This window comes from Bubalus bubalis, chromosome 20 (genome assembly GCF_019923935.1).
Source record: "Bubalus bubalis isolate 160015118507 breed Murrah chromosome 20, NDDB_SH_1, whole genome shotgun sequence".
Lineage (NCBI taxonomy): Eukaryota > Metazoa > Chordata > Mammalia > Artiodactyla > Bovidae > Bubalus > Bubalus bubalis.
Genome location: NC_059176.1, coordinates 10,412,425 through 10,437,810, shown reverse-complemented (window position 1 = coordinate 10,437,810; position 25,386 = coordinate 10,412,425). Strand labels below are relative to the sequence as shown.

Here is a 25,386-nt window from a genome sequence, read left to right as displayed (position 1 = left end):
AGACGCTTGCTCCTTGGAAGAAAAGCTATGACGAACCTAGACAGCATGTTAAAAAGCAGAGACGTTACTTTGCCAACAAAGGTCCATCTAAGTCAAGGCTGTGGTTTTTCCAGTAGTCATGTATGGATGTGCGAGTTGGACTATAAAGAACGGTGAGCGCCAAAGAATTGATGCTTTTGAACTGTGGTGTTGGAGAAGACTCTTGAGGGTCCCTTGGACTGGAAGGAGATCCAACCAGTCAATCCTAAAGGAAATCAGCCCTGAATATTTATTGGAAGGACTGATGCTGAGGCTGAAGCTCCAATACTTTGGCCACCTCATGAGAAGAGTTGACTCATTGGAAAAGACCCTGACGCTGGGAAAGATTGAAGGCAGGAGAAAAAGGGGACAACAGGATGCTACAGTTGGATGGCATCACCGACTCAATAGACATGAGTTTGAGCAAGCTCCAGGAGTTGGTGATGGACAAGGAGGCCTGGCATGCTGCAGTCCATGGGTTCACAAAGAGTCGGACACGACTGAGCGAATGAACTGAAAGAAGCCACACTCCCATCTCTTATCTATAACCATTGTTTTCATAGAACTCTTAAGACTTTAAGGAACTCCTTTAAGAACCTAAAATGTTTTATTAATCTTAAGATTCAATATAAAAACAGCATTCTCAAAGTTGAAGAACTATACAAGATTTTATACAGTATTTTTAATCAGATGAACTTGAAAAACCACTAACTCCAAACTACTAGTCACTATGAACTTACAATAAAATGAAAATCAATTTAAATCGCAAAGCATGGTATATAATGTAAAATAAAATTAAACAGCTTTCTGCCCGATCTCTTTAAAAGCAAAAACCAAAAAATACTATGTGCTCCTTCTGTTTGGCTCCCCAAACTTCACTGAAAACATTAGTTAACTGTTTTTGAGGCAATGAAATGGTTCACATGCTTGGGCAAGTAATCATTCTCACCATTACCATCCAGTAGACAAGCTTGGAAAATATAAAACGCAAGAAAAGAGAAAACAAAAAGATAGGAAATATCCAAAATACCCATGATACATGAAATAAAGATTTCAAGGATTTACCAACCATTATTTGGTGAATACAGATTATGAAAAGACTACGGTCAAATCAAAGACTGAGAGACCAAAGAGAAAAAAGGACAATAATTTCAAGAATTTAAACACTGTAATTTTTAGTCTTAGGTAAATACACAGCACAACAGGAATATTTCTATTTTCACTTTTGTCATAACTATCATTATTAATTAGAAAGCCTTGCATATTTAATCTAGCCTGCAACATTACACAAGCTACATTCAGATATGCTTCCTCGGCATTATCATTTATAAGAACAAAAAGTGCCCCTCCCACCTTTCCGAAAAACGACATGTCTAACAACAAATAAGGGAGTGCTCTGGTAAACCACAGATGGCTCACTTTACATGGTGCGCTTCAACTGAGCTATTAAAATGATGACAGTCTGTAATAAATAAAAATGCTTATGTTATGGGATTCAATGAAAAAAAAAATTTTTATTTACAGGAAGATCTGGTTGTGTCTTCAAGTTAAAAACTAAAGAAAAGAAGAAAGGGAAGAAGGGAGGAACAGAGGAAAAGAAAATTCCCCCCAAAACTGAGCATGGGATTACTAACGTAAGTCATTTCTTCTTCCTTAAGGCTCTTCTGTATTTTAAAATTCCCTACGATTCGGACACTTTATTACATTTAGAATTAAACAAAGTTTTAAAGTGAGAATGAAGACAATAAACATATATGACTCTGTCTTAAGTACTGGCGAGGAGGACTCCGTTCTTAAGCCACTGAATGTGGTTGAAGATTTACCCCCGTTTCTATAACTGACACCACAAATTCACCAGCTTTCCTTTCCTGCACTACTCGATGAACCAAACAAATTCCTGCATTTCTCTAAAATCTGTAACATAAACATATTATGTTTACATTTCAATGTAATTATGCCTAAAATTAAATTTGTCCAAAATTGAAGTTGAATACAGGTCAAATATCATTTTAACAAATTCCATCCACCAAAATCTCCATATAGAAAGTAACCCTAGGCTGCCAGCCAATGGCGCACTTACTTGGAATACGTCTTAAAAAGACAACATTCCAACACATCAAAAGGGCACAGATACCCACCTCTGCCCTTCAACTCACCTATAATGACCTTTCCTCTGCAATTTTGTTTTCAGAGAGGTGAACATTTAATACATCACTAACTTGCAAGGTGAGTTTTTAGGTTAATATTTGCTTTGAAGTTTCTGTACTTCACTCAATAAAAAACAAGTGCTAGAATGTTAGGCAATCTTTCCTCTTACCACGTTAGAATGTCCAGGAGGAAAAAAAGGGTCACAGTTCTGACAGGTTGCTTTAAGACACTACACAAAGCGAAGATTTCATTAGTAAAAGAGAGGTCAGTTCTGAGACAAAAGGAGCCTAAGAAACTGCTAAGGGTAACAAATGCTTACTCAGTGTTGAGTCAGGAAGCAAATGTGTTCAAGTTTCGGGTGAGAGGCAAAGCCCTCATCATAGCCATGTGCAACCACGCATGCGCTCTGCTTTCCCCGTGACTCCACCACGGGTGCACCACACTCCCCAAGGACGAGTCTCTATTTCCGGAGCCCCAAGCCCTCCGCCCCACCCCTAAACTTTCCCTAATAACCCCCATCATTCCGCTCTCCTCTTCCAGCACAGTGGGGGCTCCCTACAGCACCCAAATCAGGGCTTCATTACATATGCTCCACATTAGATGTTATTGCCATTGCTCCTTCCCCCCAAAATTCTAAGACCTTTGAAAGGAAAGATAATCTCATACTCGACTAACATAGAGGAAACCTGGCAATGTCCATAAAAATATTTTCATTCATTAATTCTATGTTGAAAATGAATCTTATTGATCTAAACCTAAATTAACCTGCATCTTTTTGTGACCAAATAGAAAATTCAGTTTAGACACTTCCTACTTTTAAAAGATTTTAAACAACCCAGATGATTCCAACAAGTTTAATACCCCTACTCTTGCCCCCTCCCCCAACAAAGAATACTTCAGGGCTGACCTGAAACTATCAAAGCAAGAGATGCATCAATTCATGCAATGATAATTTTGACATCATCCAACTATATCCATTCTCCCACCCTAGCCCTTTTCATGTAACTCCCAACCTATAAAATTCTCATGGATGTTTCATTTTAGAATTTATTTTATTAGGTTTAAAATTCAGACAAAACTATTTAATGTCAACCAATAAATGTAGGGAAAAAATGACAGAAAAATCACCACTTTTAACCATCACATTAGTAATTAAGACAAGAATCACTGTTGCTGTGCAGTCACTATGTCATGTCTGACTCTTTGAGACCCCATGGACTGCAGCAAGCCAGACTCTTGTGTCTTCCACTATCTCCTGGAGTTTGCTCAAATTTACAACCATTGAGTGAGTGATGCTAACTAACCATCTCAGCCTCTGCCACCCCCTTCTCATTTGCCTTCGATCTTTCCCAGTATCAGGGTCTTTTCCAATGAGTCAGCTCTTCATCTCAGGTGGCCAAGGTATTAGAGATTCAGCTTCACCAAGTTCTTCCAATGAATATTCAGGGTTGATTTCCTTTGGGATTGACCAGTTTGATCTCCTTGCAGTCCAAGGAACTCTCAAGAGTCTTCTCCAGCACCACAATTTGAAATCATCAATTCTTTGGCACTCAGCCTTCTTTATGGTCCAACTCTTACATCCGTACAAAGCTACTGCAAAAACCACTGCCTTCCACTTTTTCTCCTTCTATTTGCCATGAAGTAATGGAACCAAAGCCTCTTGATGAAAGTCAAAGAGGAGAGTGAAAAAGTTGGCTTAAAACTCAACATCCAAAAAACAAAGATCATGGCATCTGGGCCCATCATTTCATGGCAAATAGATGGGCAAGCAATGGAAACAGTGACAGACTTTATTTTCTTGGGCTCCAAAATCACTGAGGTGGTGACTGCAGCCACAAAGTTAAAAGACGCTTGCTCCTTGGAAGAAAAGTTATGACTAACCTAGACAGCATATTAAAAAGCAGAGACACTACTTTGCCAACAAAGCTCCGTCTAGTCAAAGCTATGGTTTTCCAGTAGTCATGCATGGATGTGAAAGTTGGACCATAAAGAAAGCTGAGTGCTCAAGAATTGATGCTTTTGAACTATAGTGTTGGAGAAGACTCTTGAGAGTCCCGTGGACTGTAAGAAGATCCAACCAGTCCATCCTAAAGGAAATCAGTCCTGAATATTCATTGGAAGGACCGATGCTGAAGCTGAAACTCCAATACTTTGGCCACCTGATGCAAAGAACTGACTCATCTGAAAAAAGACCCTGATGTTGGGAAAGACTGAAAGCTAGAGGAGAAGGGGACAACAGAGGATGAGATGGTTGGATGGCATCACCGACTCAATGGACATGAGTTTGAGTAAACTCCGGGAGGTGGTGATGGACAGGGAGGCCTGGTATGCTGCAGTCCATGGGGTTGCAAAGAGTCAGACTTGGTGACTGAACTGAACTGATGTGACCAGATGAGCTTATCTAAGTATTTTTATTGTTGAGTTTCAAGCCTGCTTTTTCCCTCTCCTCTTTCACCCTCATCAAGAGGTTCTTTAATTCCTCTTCACTTTCTGCCATTACAGTGGTATCATCTGCATATCTGAGGTTATTTATATTTTCCCTGGCAATCTTAATTCCAGCTTGTGATTCATCCAGCCTGGCATTCTGCATGATTACTCTGCATATAAGTTAAATAAGCAGGGTGACAACATACAGTCTTTTCATTAAGAATCATTAAAGGATGACAAATCTATTGGGTGAAAGTTTCAAAGTCTCTCTGTATATACTACCTACTAATTCAAATGAAAAAGCAAGAGAGTTCCAGAAAAACATCTATTTCTGCTTTATTGACTATGCCAAAGCCTTTGACTGTGTGGATCACAATAAACTGTGGAAAATTCTGAAAGAGATGGGAATACCAGACCACCTGATCTGCCTCTTGAGAAACCTATATGCAGGTCAGGAAGCAACAGTTAGAACTGGACATGGAACAACAGACTGGTTCCATTGGAAAAGGAGTACGTCAAGGCTGTATATTGTCACCCTGCTTATTTAACTTATATGCAGAGTACATCATGAGAAACGCTGGGCTGGAGGAAGCACAAGCTGGAATCAAGATTGCCAGGAGATATATCAATAACCTCAGATATGTAGATGACACCACCCTTATGGCAGAAAGTAAAGAAGAACTAAAGAGCCTCTTGATGAAAGTGAAAGTGGAGAGTGAAAACGTTGGCTTAAAGCTCAACATTCAGAAAACTAAGATCATAGCATCCAGTCCCATCACTTCATGGCAAATAGATGGGGAAACAGTGGACACAGTGTCAGACTTTATCTTTCTGGGCTCCAAAATCACTGCAGATGGTGACTGCAGCCATGAAATTAAAAGACTCTTGCTCCTTGGAAGGAAAGTTATGACCAACCTAGACAGCATATTAAAAAACAGAGACATTACTTTATCAACAAAGGTCCATCTAGTCAAAGCTATGGTTTTTCCAGTGGTCCTGTATGGATGTGAGAGTTGGACTATAAGGAAGGCTGAGCACCAAAGAACTGATGCTTTTGAACTGTGGTCTTGGAGAAGACTCTTGAGAGTCCCTTGGACTACAAGGAGATCCAACCAGTCCATCCTAAAGGAAATCAGTCCTGAATATTCATTGGAAGGACTGATGCTGAAGCTGAAACTCCAATACTTTGGCCACCTGATGCAAAGAGCTGACTCATTTGAAAAGACCCTGATGCTGGGAAAAATTGAGGGCAGGAGGAGAAGGGGACAACAGAGGATGAGATGGCTGCATGGCATCACCGACTCAATGGACATGGGTTTGGGTGGACCACAGGAGTTGGTGATGGACAGGGAGGTCTGGCGTGCTGTGGTTCATGGGGTCACAAAGAGTCGGACATGACTGAGCGACTGAACTGAACTGAATTCAAATGAAAAACTGTTATTTTTACACTGGAAAAGTGAAAGTGTTAGTCACTCAGTCATGTCTGAGTCTTTGTGATCCCACACACTATGGACCCCCAGGCCCCTCTGTCCATGGAATTCTCTAGCCATTCCCTTCTCCAGGGGATCTTCCTGACACAGGGATCAAATCCAGGTCTCCAGCACTGCAGGCAGATTCTTTACCATCTGAGCCACCAGGGAAGGTGGCTAGAAGACATGGTAAAAATGAGGGGGGTTTGTTCACTGCTGCTTGGATGCTTAAACCTGACAAATAATACCTCCTTAACTCAAGGGACAAAGTTAACACCACCAATATTGGGACAAGCTGACAATACGTGCCTCCTAATGTGACGAACTGAGAAAAGAAGTATCATTTGTCAGAAGTGCAAAACCTGAATGTAATCCTGAGGAAACATGAAAACAAAATCTGAGGCTCATTTTACATAGCAGCTGGCTTGTGCTCTTCAAAAATATCACTATCACACACACACACACACACAAAAAAAAAACTGAGAAACTATTCCAGATTAAAAGAGAAAAGAGACAGGACAACTGAACACAATGTACGTTCCTGTACCGGGTCTTGTTATCAGGGAAAGGAAACTGCTACAGCGGACGTTCGGGGGATGAAGGAGGATCAGAAGATGCCAGCTCTGAATGTGCCAATCTGGCACTAAGGCAACAGAGAGACGGCAGACACAAGTGGGACTCTCTGTCCCCTCCGCCCCCGCCTAAGATGATAGCTACTAGCAAACACAGGCAACAATAGGGTATTCTTTATACGACTCCTACAACTCATAGATTTGAAAACTATTTTAAAACATACAAAAACAAAACTCTGCTAAATACTGACCTGTATATTTGACTACTAGAAGAACACAGGAAAACAGAACACGTCTGATTTTATCTCAGAACAGTATAAAAAGTAGTATTCAGTCTTCCCCACTTAAGAACACAAGCAAAACTCTCATCGTACCTTCTGACCCTTAAATTATTTGTTCACTCATTCAACAAATATTTATTAAGCAAAACATCCCTAACGCAGACTTGTATCCTATAGGATATGAGAACCTGAGTTGAGTTTTGAAGAACGTGCGGGAAGGGCACTGCTCGGGGAGAAGCCCACACAGGCATCGTAGGGACCAGCGGACAGCATGCGTAGAAGCACCTGAACAGGCGAGGGGACGGGCGGAAGGACAAGCCGTGTGGCACAGTGTGCGGCCCACAGGGGAATGGCAAGACCATCACACGTGAGCAGGAGCGAGAGCAGGAAGGGCCTTATACGCAGCTCTACAGGGTCAGAAGCTCATCCCGTGAGCCTTTTGAGTCTCACTACACAGCAAGGGTTGTCACCGACTTAATCTCGGCCTGAGCCTCTATCAAGGCCCGCTGACAAGAACATCTAAACACAAGGCAAGAGACTCCTCGCTTGCCTCTTTCCTTTAGAGGGGACACTCCTTCTCCTGGCTGCAATCACTGCCTTTACACATACTGGTTTGCCTGGAACCATCCCTGCTGGAGCACTGCAATCCCTTATCCCAGGAACCACCCACCCACTCACTCTAAACACAGAAGAACCACGGCATCAGTCACCCCATCTCCAGCGCCAATTCACTATCCCTGCCTGCCTGCACTTGGAGATCCTCACTTGGCTCTCAATGGAGCCTTCCCCAAAATTCCTTAAGTACAATTGATCTAAAAAGAAAGCTGAAGATCTGCTACTGCTAAATACAATTTTTTAAAAAAACAAAACACCACCACCCAACAGACACACGCGATTTCCCTTACAGGAATTCCAGAGATGTTTCAAGAAAGAAACGCAGCATCAGAATAAATGCAGTCTCCTAAGGGGCTTCCCTGGTGGCTCAGTGGTAGAGTCCGCCTGCCAATGAAGGAGACGCAAGAGACGTGCGTTCGATCCCTGGGCTGCGATGATCCTCTGGAGAAGGGAATGGCAACCCACTCCAGGATTCTTGCCTGGGAAATATTAATACCGTGGACAGAGAGGCCTGGCGGGCTATAGTCCATGCGGCCACAGAGTCGGACATGACTGAGCACGCACACACACGCAAGGTAAGAACTTTTATTTCACCCAATTATGTTGCAATTAAACCCAATATACATCATATTACAGGAAAAATCCAGATAAGACAGGAAAGGAAGTAGGCTCCGAAGACAGGGTGGTGAATGAACCCATCTGTTAGCTCTAAGACTGCAGGTAAATAACTCCTGTCTCACTGAGTCTCATTTCTATAACAGGACCAACACAGATGGCAACCCCTTGGCTCACTCCTTCTCCCCTGCTTAATTCACAACACAAACATTTAATTATTAGCTAAGTCAACGATGCCAATTATATTTAAAAAAAAAAAACAGGTAAGATGTTTCGTGTGGAAAAACAAACTGCACATACTGGGAGAGGCGGTGAGAGACTGCAGGAGCCACACTAGAGAAGGCTCTCTGAGCCCTCTCACCCTCCCTGGAGGTCAATCAAGAGCAAGCTACAGGGTTTACAAATCTTGGGACTACAGAGAATGGGAAGAAGAGCAAGAACCGAAACTACAACTGCTCTCATCTTTCAGGATTTTTGTTCTCCTCTTTAAAAAAAAAACAGGCAGTTACCCACCCTGGACCAAAGGGCAAAACCAGCAGCTACCGTATCCACAAGCTCGTGTTTATAATCCTATACTGTTTGAACACGAGCAAAGCTGCGAGGACACCCAATAAGGACCTGCTTACATGCGACTGCAAAGATAAAAGTCCGGCATCTCCAAGGGATCCCCTCAGTAAACTGCCTGAATGGCAAGCAGACGATGTGACTGACACACGGTTATCCACCACTAAGAGCAGAAGATGGATCTGTCAGGTAGGGGAAACGTGATGAATCAAACCAGGACAGCGAGACAGCTCAAAGCCTTCAGTGGAGCCCCTCTGCGCTTAGGATAACATCTAAAACCCTTGCTGTGGCGACCTGCCCCTCCCTCTCCCCCACCGGGCCAGGCTAGCTCCCCCAGCTCCCGCTGGTCACAGACTCAGACCCTCCGTCAAGCTCCTTCCCAGCTCAGAGCCTTCACACACACCATCCCCTGCTATCCGCTCCCCAATCTTCAGTCTGGTGTCACAAAGTCAACAGCTTCAGTTAAAACACAGTTAAAAAACTTTTTCGGTACTCAGTATAGACAACACAGGTAAGCGTTTTGCTACAGCATTTGCTGCTAAGACAAGACAGACTTCATACATGCATACGTGTTTAAATGTGTGATGCTAAAGAGGCCTTAGGAAATGCAACACACATAATCCCTATATCCAGAACCAATCCAAGTTCCAGGCACAAGCACGATCTTCTTGAACAAATGAAGAAAGGCCAGCACAATGAGAAGCCCATGCACGTTAACTAGAGTAGCCCACACAGCAATGAAGACCCAGCACAGCCAAAAATTAATTAAATTTAAAAACAATAAAATAGACAATACTGACGTATCACATGATTAAATGCTGTAACTTGATGATGCAATAGAGAATGACTCACATTTAAACTCTTAAGTAAAAAAAAAAAAAACTGAACATATAAGTCTTACCATATAATTTCCATGATAGAAAGTTAAAAATAAGGAAAAATAATTAAGTCAGAATGATGTTTGCTCTTTTTTGGAAGAGGCTGGTGAGGGGAGAGGGAAGTGCCTGAGAGGGGGCATTTAGAAACCTTACAAAATAAAATATAAAACAAAACCTTATAAAATACGGGTCATACGTGTCTTCATCTGGGCACTGGTTACAAGCATGTTCACTTTGTGTGTCCTTGTGACTTATGTGCTTTCCTGTGTAGCAACTGAAAGTGATTTCACTTAAAGTTAATTTTAAAGGAGAAGTAAACAATCCTCAATACAATGTGTAAAAAATTCTTCATTTACCATGGTAAGTACAGTATCAGAGTAAAGAAGGAAAATGAGAAAATTCACTTTTATTAAGTATTTACAGTCTATCATCTGGTCTAACCCACAAAGCAACACTAAAACAAGAATTATCTCCACTTTACAAGGATTTGAAATAACTTGCCCAAGGCTATTTGACTAATAAATAGGAGAGGTGGGATTCTACTTAGAATTTGGTTGACTCCAAACTTTTATTTTCACAATATACAAAACACCATGGTCTCAAAGGAAGTGTCAGTTTACACTGACTTACCAATCAAAATATCTATGTGGATATGTTTCTTTTGATCTCTCCAGGGGGTTGAAAGAGAATGGACCCAATTTAAGATTAACAGATGCCCAATGAATATTTTATTTTTAACTGAATCTGCACAAACACAGATAAGTAAATATTGTTTTAATTGTAAAGCTGTAACAACTTAAATCAGCCCTGTCCTGTCGATGGATAGTTCTCCTGGCCTTTCTAGTCTAGGAACATAGGTACTCCATAAATACACACTAACAGACTGTATCTCACCATTTTTTTCAGTATCTTTATCACATTTAGCTGAAGACTAAACATGATTTACTCCTTGATACAAACACTACCTAATGACTTCTTTCTCCAGTGGAATAAATAAGTGCTACTTTAAGAGAGATGAGTAACATAAAGGGGGTTCAGACATAGTGAAATAATTAGACAAATAAATATTATGGAAACTGCAATGTACTATGTAACTTTTTCACCACTCAGGACAGACAACACAGGTAAGCATTTTGCCAGAGCATTTGCTGCTAAGGCAAGACAGATTTCACACATGCATATATGTGTTTAAGTGTATGCCTGCTAATGAGGCCTTAGGAAAATTATTTATTTCCCTACTCCTGGCCAAAATATGGACCCAACTCATATGTAAAAAGCTACCCCGAATTCTCCTAATGTTCAGCAACAAAAAAGGTAGAGATTTATAAAGATTGATTATAAATAATAATAGTATTCTTCATCAGAACTCCGTCATATGTCAATGAAAACTATTTTTTAACAAATTATCCCCAAAAGAAAGCACCCTCTAACAATGCTTCATTGCACATATTTTACTGAAGAAGAGCTGGAAACTGAAGTCCATATATTACATAAGCAATAAAGAATTACTCTTTTTAAGTACTAATAGCATTTGAAAATTATAGCTTGCCTTAACTCCAGTAGAATATACACACTGCATTTAAATGTCTAATTTAGATTATTCTATTATTTGTTCATATATCAACAAAATTATGCATTTTCCACCAAACACCAAAATTATGTTTGATCTAACACAAATAAATTACCTGAGTTTATTATATGTGATAGGTACATATAAAGATTTTTAAATTAGGGCTTCTTTTTTCTTTTTAATGTTCAGCTATACAATATACAAGTCTATGGACAAAGCCAGGTAATCCCAGTATTGTGTTATATGCAAAATTTAATAAGCTTTCAAAATTAAAATACAAGAGTGCCTATCAAATATTTTTCCTCATTCATAGTATCAGAGGCCTCTCAGTGGGCTGCTTGCTCTTCATCATAAGGATCAGATCAAAAGTTAAACAGCTCCTATCAGATTCTCATTCATTAATAATCATTTACTAAGCTGTACCTCTCATACAGTTCACGGCAAGAATGCTGGCAGGAGGAAAAGGGGATGACAGAGGATGAGATGGTTGGATGGCATCACCAAATCATGGATATGAGTTTAAGCAAGCTCCGGGAGATGGTGAAGGACAGGGAAGCCTGGTGGGCTACAGTCTATGGGGTCACAAAGAGTCGGACACGACTGAGCGACTGAACAACAACAAAGCTTTACTAGACGCAGAGATAAAAGATGTAAAGACTCAATTCTCTCTGAAAGATTTTGCCATCCTAAGGCAATATCCGATCTGATCTACTTTCCAAGCTTTACTTCCTGGGGTTTTAACCTTAAGTTTCCCGCTCAGAACATCTCATGATTCCACCACTACTTTCTTACGGTCGCTACATACGACCTCCACGCTTCTTAACAAATGCAGCCTCTCCTTTCCAGGTCTCACATTTAATCTAGATTCAGCTTGAAGCGGAGAAGTCTCTGAATTACATGAGTGCTTCAAAGATTACCAACCACAAGACTTTGGAGACTTACAAATGTTCTCAGTTTAAAAGTAAGAAAACAAAACTAAGTATAGAAAGGCCAGGGCGACCTGCCCTTAAAGACACATCTAGTTATTCAGAAGTAAAGCCAAACTAGAACACGGGTTTCCTAACCACTCATTATTTTACACTGTTCATTCATTCCACTGATCATGTCTGCCTCAGTTTTCTGGAATTGTGTTGTTCCTTGGTTAACCAACTACTTCTCTTTATTTGTGTAGATATAGTTTAAATCGGCATCCATGGATGGGGTCCCACAGGGGTCCCTGTACCTCCTATAAATGTACATAAAATTCTGAATATGCACATGTACACTTTTTCTGGGGATAAGATTCGTATCTTTTGTCAAATCAGGAATCTCCAAAGAATAAGACCCACAGGGCTATATCAAGTACATATGACATATATAAAAAGTTTATGCTGCTTCAAAATACAGATTCAAGGATAATGCACTTATTCGTACATAATAGAGGAATGATGGTTATATAGGAAAGTTAGCAATATTTAAGGCTCTGTTATGCTTGGTATCACTACTACAGGGACCCAACTAAGCTGAACCATCTGATCCACTACAGACAAGCCTCACATAGAATGAAGTGAAAGTCACTCAGTCTTATCCAACTCTTTGTGACCCCATGAACTACAGTCCATGGAATTCTCCAGGCCAGAATACTGGAGTGGGTAGCCTTTCCATTCTCCAGGGGATCTTCCCAACCCAGGGATCAAACCTAGGTCTCCCACATTGCAGGCAGACTCTTTACCAGCTGAGCCACAGGGAAGCCCTCACATAGAAGACTTACCTGTGAAATACTGCTCTCAAGCCCTTTTTCTTTTTCATCTTCCATTATAAAACTAAACATACATCTCAATATTCAAAAATTTGGGGAGAAATCACAACATAATCAAATCACATTAAGAACAGATTTCCTCTAATGTACATATTTGAAGCAATATCAGCTAAATTTTATGCTAGTTGTGGGCTAGAACTGGGCTAAAGGTTTAAGAAACTCAATTTTTCCTTACAACCTCAAGAAATAGGTACTACTATCAAGACCGGACTTCAGATGAGGGAGCTGACTCAGAAAGACCACCAGACACCCTGTGCTCCTCATGGATAAACTGAAGGAAGCAGAATTTGAACCCCTCTGACACCAAAGACTTGCTCTTAAACATTCTTATAATGCTTTGATAAAATATTAATATATTTAATTTTGCAAAAGGAAAATAGCTGAAAATACAACTAATAGGAGCTACTCTTGAGTGACGGCCAAGCAGCGGGACAGGCACGAGGAGATACCCCTTAAAACTCCAGCTCATCATGTTAAACTTACCCTCTCAAAAAAGTCTCTGCCACTGCCTTTCTCTTTCCCTTCAAACAGGATTACTGACCTAAGTCCTTAATCAAAGAACCTTTCTACATTATGTCAAAGATCAGCTCTTAAACTGAGATCCTTCTCTCATTATCTGAGCTCTTTAAACACTTTATTTTAAAATTCTGGTTCGCTGACATGTTCTAATCCTCAAGAGAATTTCCAAATGTGTTTTCTAAATTCCTACTTTATTGCACACATTGAGCTGTCACCTAAAACAGAACCACCACGACAACTATCAGGGTTAGCCAGCTTCAGCAATAAGAAAGCCTACAACACCAGGAAAACTCCCAATTTAATAGCGATTTTTTTCTATGAAATTCTTAATTCTCTCTGTCCATAATGCTTCCATACACCTAATCATGTGTCCTTACTTGAAGAACCAGGCAGCATGATCTGTCCAAAATCAGAACAGTAATGATATAAGCAATATTACTTTACATAGAACTGTTAGCTTCTAAGTCTTTTAAAAACTAATATAAAATAAACTAAGTTATTCACTCGGCAAATCTGAGCACCTTGTTTATGTCAGCACCGTTCTGTTCTACCCTTACTATCCTTACAATTCTATTTGTTTAAAAGGATAGTACATTTAACAGAGCATGACACTTAATGTTACCATGAGCTTGAAAAATCAGAATACTAAGGCCAAAATTCAAGTCTTCCATGTCTTGAATCTAGTAACACTTACTGACATCTTCAGACAAATTTTCTTGGGGCATCTTCTTAGTTATCTACTTAAAATGGATAGCAGCCTTGCATACTTAAAAAGAACCACCAATTCAGTGACGATTTTAGGGAAAATAGGAAACCAATTTGTACTCAAAATTTTTTTAAAAAATTAAAAAAAGTTTTCTTACATGACTGAAAATTTCAATTTCATCAGTTCAGTTCAGTCGCTCAGTCGTGTCTGACTCTTTGCGACCCCATGAATCGCAGCAGGCCAGGCCTCCCTGTCCATCACCAACTCCCGGAGTTCACCCAGACTCACGTCCATCGAGTCAGTGATGCCATCCAGCCATCTCATCCTCTGTCGTCCCCTTCTCCTCCTGCCCCCAATCCCTCCCAGCATCAGAGTCTTTTCCAATGAGTCAACTCTTCGCATGAGGTGGCCAAAGTACTGGAGTTTCAGCTTTAGCATCAGTCCTTCCAAAGAAATCCCAGGGCTTTATCTCCTTCAGAATGGACTGGTTGGATCTCCTTGCAGTCCAAGGGACTCTCAAGAGTCTTCTCCAACACCACAGTTCAAAAGCATCGATTCTTCAGCACTCAGCCTTCTTCACAGTCCAACTCTCACATCCATACGTGACCACAGGAAAAACCATAGCCTTGACTAGACAAACCTTTGTTGGCAAAGAAATGTCTCTGCTTTTGAATATGCTATCTAGGTTGGTCATAACTTTCCTTCCAAGAAGTAAGCTTCTTTTAATTTCATGGCTGCAGTCACCATCTGCAGTGATTTTGGAGCCCAAAAAAATAAAGTCTGACACTGTTTCCCCATCTATTTCCCATGAAGTGGTGGGACCAGATGCCATGATCTTCGTTTTCTGAATGTTGAGCTTTAAGCCAACTTTTTCGCTCTCCACTTTCACTTTCATCAAGAGGCTTTTGAGTTCCTCTTCACTTTCTGCCATAAGGGTGGTGTCATCTGCATAGCTGAAGTTACTGATATTTCTCCCAGCAATCTTGATTCCAGCTTGTGTTTCTTCCAGTCCAGCGTTTCTCATGATGTACTCTGCATATAAGTTAAATAAGCAGGGTGACAATAAACAGCCTTGACGTACTCCTTTTCCAATTTGGAACCAGTCTGTTGTTCCATGTCCAGTTCTAACTGTTGCTTCCTGACCTACATATAGATTTCTCAAAAGGCAGATCAGGTGGTCTGGTATTCCCACCTCTTTCAGAATTTTCCACAGTTTATTGTGATCCACATAGTCAAAGGCTCTGGCATAGTCAATAAAGCAGAAATAGATGTTTTTCTGGAACTCTCTTGCTTTTTCCATGATCCAGCAGATGTTGGCTATTTGATCTCTGGTTCCTCTGCCTTTTCTAAAACCAGCTTGAACATCAGAAGTTCACAGTTCACATATTGCTGAAGCCTGGCTTGGAGAATTTTGAGCATTATTTTACTAGCGTGTGAGATGAGTGCAATTGTGCGATAGTTTGAGCATTCTTTGGCATTGCCTTTCTTTGGGATTGGAATGAAAACTGACCTTTGCCAGTCCTGTGGCCACTGCTGAGTTTTCCAAATTTGCTGGCATATTGAGTGCAGCACTTTCACAGCATCATCTTTCAGGATTTGAAAGAGCTCAACTGGAACCTCAAAAATAAGGCTTTTCTCTCTGTATTCATTCAGAGAGTATATACCCCCACACAAGCAATCCTACTTTTTAGACCAACACACATTCCCAAAGACTGGCAGACAGAATCCTGAAAATCCTGACTGCTTATATGATCCGGAAAAGAGTACATTTGTGAATGAATTATTATTCAGCATTTGTCAAAAGCCTGAACGACACAACTGACATACTAGGGATATCGTCTGAAAGATAAATTAACTAAACTCTAGTGAATCAAATCACCAGAATGTCTATATCTACATTACTAAGGCTTTTCCATTATGCCTGAGGCCTTTATCCAGTTTCTCGAAAATGGCATGTGAGAAATATTTCTCCATCATTTGTAAAATGTAAAACGTTTTCTCTACATATTGTTAATGTCATTTTACATAAGAATTCAGATGCGTATTCATCATACAAGAGAAAAGTTTGCTTTTTCCTGCTTAACTCGTATACTTCCTTTCATTAATCAATATCAACTATAATTAGTCCTGCTTCCTCTTTTTCTTTGGTTAATATTTAAAAAACGAAAACCTTTAGTGACATGCAGACACTAATTATCCTTGTCCTAAGCTTCTCTTCTAATTCTCTCCAGCTCCCTCCACACCCTACCCCTCCTTCAACCTTCACCATTATTTTCACTGTCCTCTCAAACATCTATTATAAGACCACCTCAAATCCTTTCTCATAGTAGGCAAATAATAAAGCACATACACCCATCGGGCTTTGAAAATGAGCTGAAAACTGGAATATCCAAAATGCAGAGCACAAGGACAAGTCACTCAGCTCCAACTTAATATTTATGCAAGTTAAACATGGACCTGAGCAGTACCTTCCTTTGCCATCCAACAGAGCTCCATGATGGACCAACTGAATGAATGCAGTTACCTGCCAAATGCTGATAGGAACTGAGATCATAAAATTAGTAAATCCTGGGTTTCAAGAAAATTCAAGTCTTCTATTAATAAACAGTTCCTATTTGTAATACAGTATAACCATCTGAACAACCCTGAGAAAACTCGGCAGTAAGTTCTGAGTCAAACGTGTTGATGATCAAGAAACAACTGGACCGCTTCTGGGGAGATACTCCAAAGAAGTAGAAGCTGGGGTTCCAACAGGTATTTGTTCACCTTTGTACAAATATGTTTCGTTATTTTCGCTATTTGTTCATAGGAGCATTGCTCACAAGGCCAAAAGATACAAACACCCCAAGAGTCCATGGGGGGATTAATGGATAAGCAGACACATACCTACATATCCGTGAGCAGGAAATACATAGAGACATAAAAGAAAATGGTGGTTGCCTGGGCCTGGGAGGAGGGTGGAATGGGGAGTTAGTGTTTAATGGGTACAGAGTTTCAGTTGAGGAAGATGAGAAAGTTCTGGAGATGGACTGGTGGTGATGGGAGCAAAACAATGTGAATGTACTTAATGCCACAGATCTGTACCATCAAAAGTGGTTAAAACGGTATGTTTTGTTGTATTTTATGACAAAAAAAAAAGGGAAAGAATCTTACTCAGATAATCAAAGGCCCCATGAACATTTAAGACAAGAGTTTCATTCTTTTAACAAGTACTAATTAAGGGCTTACCTGCAACTTATGCAGGTTGTTCCCCTAAAATTCACTTGGAACAGCAATATAATGTTGGGAAAAGGGCCCATATGCAAAGATTCAGAAATCAAGCCATGACTCAGCGCTAGCCTTGCCACTTCCAGATTCACAGCTCTGAGTCTTAGCTTCCTTGCATGTACACACAATAAGACAATATTAAATCTGTCTCAGGGTCACAGTGTGGATTAAATAAGAACATAGATAAAAGAACCTGAAATATCTTGGCATATATTACCAGGAACTTCTTATTAATAAATGTTTCCCTTTGCTCTTTAGCCACAAGTAATGACCACAGGATGCTAAGGTCACAAGTGAGAGAATGTCAAAGAAATACCTACTTTCTCAAACGAAACAAGCATCTCATACATGAGACAGTGGCAGGGTATAAATCTCTCAAGGTCAAAAAGTTACCCTTCCTCAAAGGTAGCACTACACTAAAAGTACAACCCACCATACACTGCCACAAAATCACTATCAAATAAAAATCATTTGAGCCACATCAAAATCAAATGTTTTCTAAAACCAAGCCAATAAAATTCAGAAATGGCAAAACCACCACACTTGAGAACTCATTCCCAGTGCCACAGGTATAACACAGTAGACAGAACTTAACCTTTCATGATGAGATGACAGCATAGAAGGTAAAGCAAACCCTTATTATAATAATTGCAGGAAATGAAGGTCTCCCCAAATTAAATGTGTACATCTTTTCTTAAAACAGCATTTTGATGCCCTGAATAAATCCATACAATGTTCACAGTGATCATATTAAAAGCACTCTTTGTAGTGTTTCTAATCTATAGTATTACAAAATATGTCCCACAATGAAAATTTGAAAAATTATATGTAAGTATACACAGCATATATTACATGTAATATGATTTGCCACAGAGAGCTACTAACAAGTTTTGCAAAATAAACTGATTAGGCCCACCTAGTTCCCAAAGATATGAATACTAAAATTACTATTCACTAGCACCCTTATTCAGAATCTGTACCATCATCCATCCTCTAATAAATTATTGGAGCCCTTGGCTAAAATGGGTATTTTTATTTAGAAAATTTAATGTTTATACCAATATATTTTCAATGTAATTAACCTTTACTAAGACACATTCTATATATATTTTTTTCTTTTCTTTCCCCCCGAGTTACTTAATTTCTAATCTGTGCCCTTTTCCATTCACTGAGTCTGCTGCACTTGAAAACCAAGCAACAGGAAGAGAACTGAACATCAGGATTGTGAAGATTCAGAAAAATCCAAGGGGCTTCCCTGGTGGCTCAGAGATAAAGAATCTGCCTGCAATGCAGGAGACCAAGGTTCGCTCCCTGGGTTGGGAAGACACCCTGGAGGAGGGCATGGCAACCCGCTCCAGTACTCTTGCCTGGAGAATCCCATGGACAGAGAGAGAAGCCTGACAGGCTACATACAATCCATAGGGTCGCACAAGAGTTGGACGTGACTGTAGCGAGTAAGCAGCAGCAGCAGCAAAATCCAAAGCACCAAAAAAGCAAAGACTTCAAATTAAAACTCTTTCATCAGCTGAATATTTGTAAATATAGTCACCTCAATACTTAAATCTGATCATCTGGGTAAATAAGGTGTCCCTGTAAGCATGACTTTCTCCACAAAAGCATGGACTGAACACTCTATAGTAAATACTCCCTCACTCATCTGTCTTTGCAAATCTTCAGGCCATTAAAAAGACACATTAAATGGTCTGCTAGCTCTACACTGCGGGCAAAGCCCTGGAGGAACTCAGCTTTTCTGCAAAGTCTACCCCCACCCCACCCCACCCCCCAAAAAAATCTGCAGTGCTAACTTAAAACATACACTGATTTGCCAAGGATTGAAAAACCCTTTGCGAAAGCCTCGCTTTGCAAGGGTCCAGGGGCGTGCTGGCACCAAAAAAAAAAAAAAAAAATCGGAGAGGAGGGGCGAAAACATGGCCTCGGCCACCCGCCCCCTGGGGACCCAGAGAGCTGGTCACCTGCCAATAGACACGAACAATCCTCGCCCGGGCGCGCCCCCGAAGGCTCGCGCTTTCCTGCCAGCGCAGGAGGGCCCGGCCTGCCTTCCCTCCCGGCCCCCTCGAAGGTGTCCACCCAGGAGGCCAGCGCCGGCCACCGCGCAGCCTCCCGGGGATGCTCCCGAGACGCGGCGGCGGCGGACCCCACGCCACTCGGGTGCGCGCAGCCGGACCTGTCAAAGCCCAGCTCTCCGCGGGCCGGGGGTGGGTGGGTGGGTGAGCGGCGAGGACCCCCCCGCGCGCTCCACTCCGGGTGCGGAGGCGGCAGCGTGCCCACCCGGTGCTCAGGCGACCCCGCGCACAAAGTCCCCGGGAAGCGCCGAGTCAGGACGCACGCCAGCGAGTCGGGGCTGCGCCGAGCCCGGCGGCGCGGGGACCCGCCCCGCCCAGGACCTTGCGAGGAGGCCGCGCCATATGCCCCGCGCCGGTCTCCCCACCGGAGTCCGGAGCCCACGCGGGCCTCGGCGGCGCGCGGAGACGCTCCCCGCTCCGCCCCCCACTCCCGGGACACAAAAGCGGCTCCGCGGCGGGGGAAGCCCCCCTCACCTGCAGCACGGGGCGCCGCGGGCCTTCGAGAACCATCGGACCCCCGCTCCGGCGCGCGCGTCACAGCCCAGGCCTCCCGGTGCCGCCCGGCGCCGCCGCCGCCGCCGCCATGTCCTCCCGCTCGCCGTCGCCTCGTCCCCGCTGTCAGGTCACTCCATCCAACCTGGGGCCTGGAGCAGCCCGCGCCGCGCCGCGCCTCCGAGCCTCGACCCCTCCCGCCGGCGCCTGCGGAGACTGCGCAGCGCCCGGCTCGCTCGCGGCCCGCGCACGGCCCCGCGGCAACGGCGCACGGGGGCTTGGAGAATCTCCCCGGCGCCCGCGCCCCCGCTCTCCCCCGCTCGCCCCGCGCCGGCATGAGAGCGAGCCTGTGATTGGACAGCGCGCGGCGGTGAAAGGTTAATCCCGGCCCCCCAGCCACTCAGGAGCCGGGAGACAGTGGACGCGAGCGGCAGAGGCCACTGGCGGTGTTTGCGGCCCGGAGGAGCCGGGGTTGGACGCGGACGTTCAGCGGGCCCGCGCGGAGGCCAGGCACCTTCGCCGCCCGCCCGGTGCCTGCACGCCCGGCCTGCGGACGCTCGCTTGGCTCGGCGAGAATTCTGCTGGCGCTCAGAATTCGTCCGCCTTCATGGTTGCCCCTTCTGGCACGGACCGCCCCCTAAACGTGGCCCTTCGCCTTGGCCGTTAATTGTTCTCCCGAGAGCTCGGCGCTCTTTTTCACCGCCCCATCCCCTTTTTAAAGGACCGTCCCACTCGCCTGCATTTCCCCAGGGTTAGTGGTCCAGGGCCCTCCGTATTAGGGAAGACAATTAACCCCACCTCCTTCCCCCAACCCACTCCATCCCCAACCCGGAACTAGGATGACCAGAAAATGAGATGAGGGCAGCGGCCCCACTTATGTAAATAGTTTATTTGAATAGATCGGAAACTTGCACCTTATCTTGTAGCTGTGAATTAATATGGAGGTCCAGTAAGTGACTGGCTAAAAGAAAATCGCATTAGTTTATTCCAAAATATGCATGTCTTCCAGATGGCTCACCTGATAGACGAGTTTACTCCAAAAGAGGTAGCATAACCGCAACCATGCTTCTGCTAAGAGCACATAGCACCTACCGCGTGCTAGACATGTCTAGGGCTGCGCTGATGCAAAGAGGGCTGTCGACCATTTAAAATAAGGCTAGTGTTGATTGGGGGTTTCCCTGGTGGCTCAGACGGTAAACAATCTGCCTGCAATTTGGGAGACCGGGGTTCGATCCCTGAATTGGGAAGATCCCCCTGGAGAAGGGCATGGCAACCCGCTAGTATTCTTGCCTAGAGAATCCCCGTAGACAGAGGGGCCTGGCAGGCTACATACAGTCCATGGGGTCACAGGAGTCGAACACGGCTGAGCGACTAAGCACAGCACAGTCTTAACTAGATAGGAGACCTGAAAATCAGATGTATATTTTCCTTACCAAAAAATAATATGAAACCACACTATTATTTGTTATATTCATTACACGTTAAAGCGATAATGTTTTTGACATACTGGGATAAATAGTGGGTTTTTTTTTTTTTAATTTGAATTCTAGGAAGTATTTAATGTCTTTTGTGGCTAGCATTATGTTGCTATTGGACGGGCTGTTATAAGCTTTGATTTTCACGTGGATCCTGTAAAGCAGATGCTGTTGCTTGCCCTCCATTTTATAATAACAGAGGACAGAAATTCATAACCTCTAGCAAGTAAGCTGCTAATAAGTGAACAACTTAGATTTGAACCCTGGGGATCTGGCTTCAGGGCGGGTACTACAGTGCTCACATTTTGATCGTTATATATACTGTCAGTTGGCAAGATGTTTCACATAAACATAGAATGTTCATGGGCAAAATTAGGAAGTAGAACACTCTTTGTCAGGTCTCCATAGAAATAATTTTCTTATATGTATCAAGCATTTATATTGCACTATAGGCAGAAGGCCTCCCCAGGTTGCTCAGTAAAGCCTTTTTGGAGATGATCCTTTGTAAGAAGAATGGCATCTCTGGGTGGAGATAGGCACTGGGGTTCACTAACAGTGGAAATTTGTGGGCAGGTAAAATTTTCATTCTCTCCTATTGTCCTCTCAGTCTGTCAAGACTAGCTGAGCTTCTCCTTCACCAGGTTTGTCTGATTTTCATCAGGTTTTTTTTTTTTTTTTAACTTTTAAAAAGAGTATTACATATATGGTTCATTCATTAGAAAGCATAAACAGGTATACAGTAAAAAGACTCTCCCACACCTGTCCCCATGCTCCAGACAGGTAAGCACTGTTCCTTGCACATTCTCCCAGATTATTTTTTTTATACAGTAGAAGCCAAGACATTCCTCATTTACAAAAATGATAGTGTGCCATACACATTAACTCTACCTTGCTTTTTGTAACAATATATCAAGAATATATGTCTATAGCAATAGATACAGAACTCCTTGCTATTTTTTTCAAATCTCCATAACATTTTATTGCAGGGATGTGCACATAATTTAACCAGTTCTCTATTGATGGACATTTAGACTTCCAGTCTTTTGTAATTGAACACTGATCCATTTATAATTGATTGAGTATATGGGATAAGGTATGAAGGTTCAATGCACGATACTGGATGCTTGGGGCTAGTGCACTGGGACGACCCAGAGGGTTGGTATGGAGAGGGAGGAGGGTTCAGGATGGGGAACACATGTATACCTGTGGCGGATTCATTTTGATATTTGGCAAAACTAATACAATTTTGTAAAGTTTAAAAATAAAAAAAATTTTAAAAAAGAAAATATGATATAAAAAAAAATACTTTTTTTCCCAGATGGCTACAGAGTTTGCCATTTATCAGCCATTTGCTGAAGAGTTCACTTCTAGATTCTGTGTTCTGTTCCATTGGTCTATCTATTCATGCTCCAATTGCTGGTTTGTTTTAAATCTGGAGACATAAAATCTTACAAGGGATCGTGTTTCACACTTTGTTTGCATCACTAGAAATCTCAGAGCTAATATTTGAGCCCACAGTAAGCAATAGTATAGTACCATGTGGTATGCATTTTCTGTGGGCTAATTTTTTATTTTCCCTTTGCCCTGATTATTTCCACAATTTGTTTCATATTCTGTAGAACAAGCCAGGATATAAATATACCTTTGTTTAAGATTCTATGTTTGCATGTAAAGAAACCAACCTGTAATAGTTTAAAAGGGGGAGAATTTATCAGAAGGATACAGGAACTTGTCACAAAAGCCCAGAGCAGGCATTCAGCTATATCTTAGCAAAAGACTAGATCCAGGAGTTGGAAAGCTTTCAAGGACCCAGAAGTTACTCTCTGTGTGTTTATTCTGTGGTTAATTTTCTGTGTCTCTGTCTCATCTGTGCATCTCACTCTCCTGACTGATCTCCCTGCTTTTCCATCTTCATAGGAGAATATAGGCACCCCTATATTCAGCTAGGAAGTCAGCTCAGAGTCGGGATCAGAGCCCAGCAAGGAAGGTGGGTGAATCGGTCCTGCAAAGTCAGGTGACTTATCATGTACGAGAGGACTTCCCAAAGGAATACAATGTAAAGGATGAGGGGAGCCAGATTTCTCACTGTTGGAGAAGGGGATTAAGATACAGAAAGGGGAATAGCAAGAAAGCTTGACAGGTTGGATCGGAATTGGAAGTACTGATGTGAATTCAAAGTTTTCAATATATAGACATAAGTTCAGTTCAGTTTAGTCGCTCAGTCGTGTCTGACTCTTTGTGACCCCAAGGACTGCAGCACACCAGGCCTCCCTGGGAGATACTGGAAAGACAGGGAAGCCTGGCATGCTGCAGTTCGTGGGGTCACAAACAGTCAGTCATAACTTAGCTGACTGAACAACAAATGCTCAGCTCAGTCACTCAGTCATATCCTACTTTTTCAGACCCCACAGACTGCAGCACGCCAGGCTTCCTGGTCCATCACCAACTCCTGGAGCCTACTCAAACTCATGTCCATTGAGTCAGTGATGCCATCCAACCATTTCATTTTCTGTCGTCCCCTTCTCTTCCTGCCTTCAATCTTTCCCAGTAACAGAGTCTTTTCAAATGAGTCAGTTCTTCACATCAGGTGGCCCGAAGTATTGGAGCTTCAGCTTCAGCATCAGTCCTTCAAATGACTAGTCAGGACTGATTTCCTTTAGAATTGACTGATTTGATCTCCTTTTGCAGTCCAAGTGACTCTCAAAAGTCTTCTCCAACACCAGAGTTCAAGAGCATTACTTCTTCAGCACTCAGCTTTCTTTATAGTCCAACTCTCACATCCATACATGATACTGGAAAAACCATAGCTTTGGCTAGATGGACCTTTGTTGGCAAAGTAATGTCTCTGCTTTTGAATATGCTGTCTAGGTTGGTCATAACTTTCCTTCCAAGGAGTAAGCGTTTTTTAATTTCATGGCTGCAGTCACCATCTGCAGTGATAAAGTCTGCCACTGTTTCCACTGTTTCTCCATCTATTTGCCATGAAGTGATGGGACCGGATGCCATGATCTTAGTTTTCTGAATGTTGAGCATTAAGCTAACTTTTTCATTCTCCTCTTTCACTTTCATCAAGAGGCTCTTTAGTTCTTCACTTTCTGCCATAAGGGTGGTGTCATCTGCATATCTGAGGTTATTGATATTTCTCCCGGCAATCTTGATTCCAGCTTGTGCTTCTTCCAGCCCAGCATTTCTCATGATGTACTCTGCATATAAGTTAAATAAGCAGGATGACAATATGCAGCCTTGACATATTCCTTTTCCTATTTGGAACCAGTCAGTTGTTCCATATCCAGTTCTAACTGTTGCTTCCTGACCTGCATACAGATTTCTCGTGAGGCAGGTCAGGTGATCTGGTATTAACCCATCTCTTTCAGGATTTTCCACAGTTTATTGTGATCCACATAGTCAAAGGCTTAAGCAGAAATCAATATTTTTCTGGAGCTCTCTTGCTTTTTCGATGATCCAGCAGATGTTGGCAATTTGATCTCTGGTTCCTCTGCCTTTTCTAAAACCAGCATGGATATCTGGAAGTTCACGGTTCATGTATTGTTGAAGCCTGGCTTGGAGAATTTTGAGCATCACTTGACTAGCATGTGAGATGAGTGCAATTGTGCGGTAGTGTGAGCATTCTTTGGCATTGCCTTTCTTTGGGATTGGAATGAAAACTGACCTTTTCCAGTCCTGTGGCCACTGCTGAGTTTTCCAAATTTGCTGGCATATTGAGTGCAGCACTTTCACAGCATCCTTTTTTAGGATTTGAAATAGCTCAACTGGAATTCCATCACCTCCACTAGCTTTGTTCGTAGTGATGCTTTCTAAGGCCCACTTGACTTCACATTCCAGGATGTCTGGCTCTAGGTCAGTGATCACACCATCGTGATTATCTGA

General features: G+C 42.4%; 1 protein-coding gene across 6 annotated transcripts in view; it reads right to left on the bottom strand.

The window, feature by feature from the left end:
- Window positions 1–20,138, bottom strand: part of DICER1 (dicer 1, ribonuclease III) — a 75,900-nt gene extending 55,762 nt beyond the window's left edge. For 5 of the 6 annotated variants that reach the window (XM_025271298.3, XM_025271297.3, XM_044932833.2 and 2 more), the window contains exon 1: window positions 20,006–20,138. The gene's annotated coding sequence lies outside the window, so the exon portion shown is untranslated. The remainder of the gene's footprint in view (window positions 1–20,005) is intronic. The other variant, XM_025271301.3, reaches the window with a different exon arrangement.
- Between the last annotated feature and the right edge of the window lie 5,248 nt (window positions 20,139–25,386).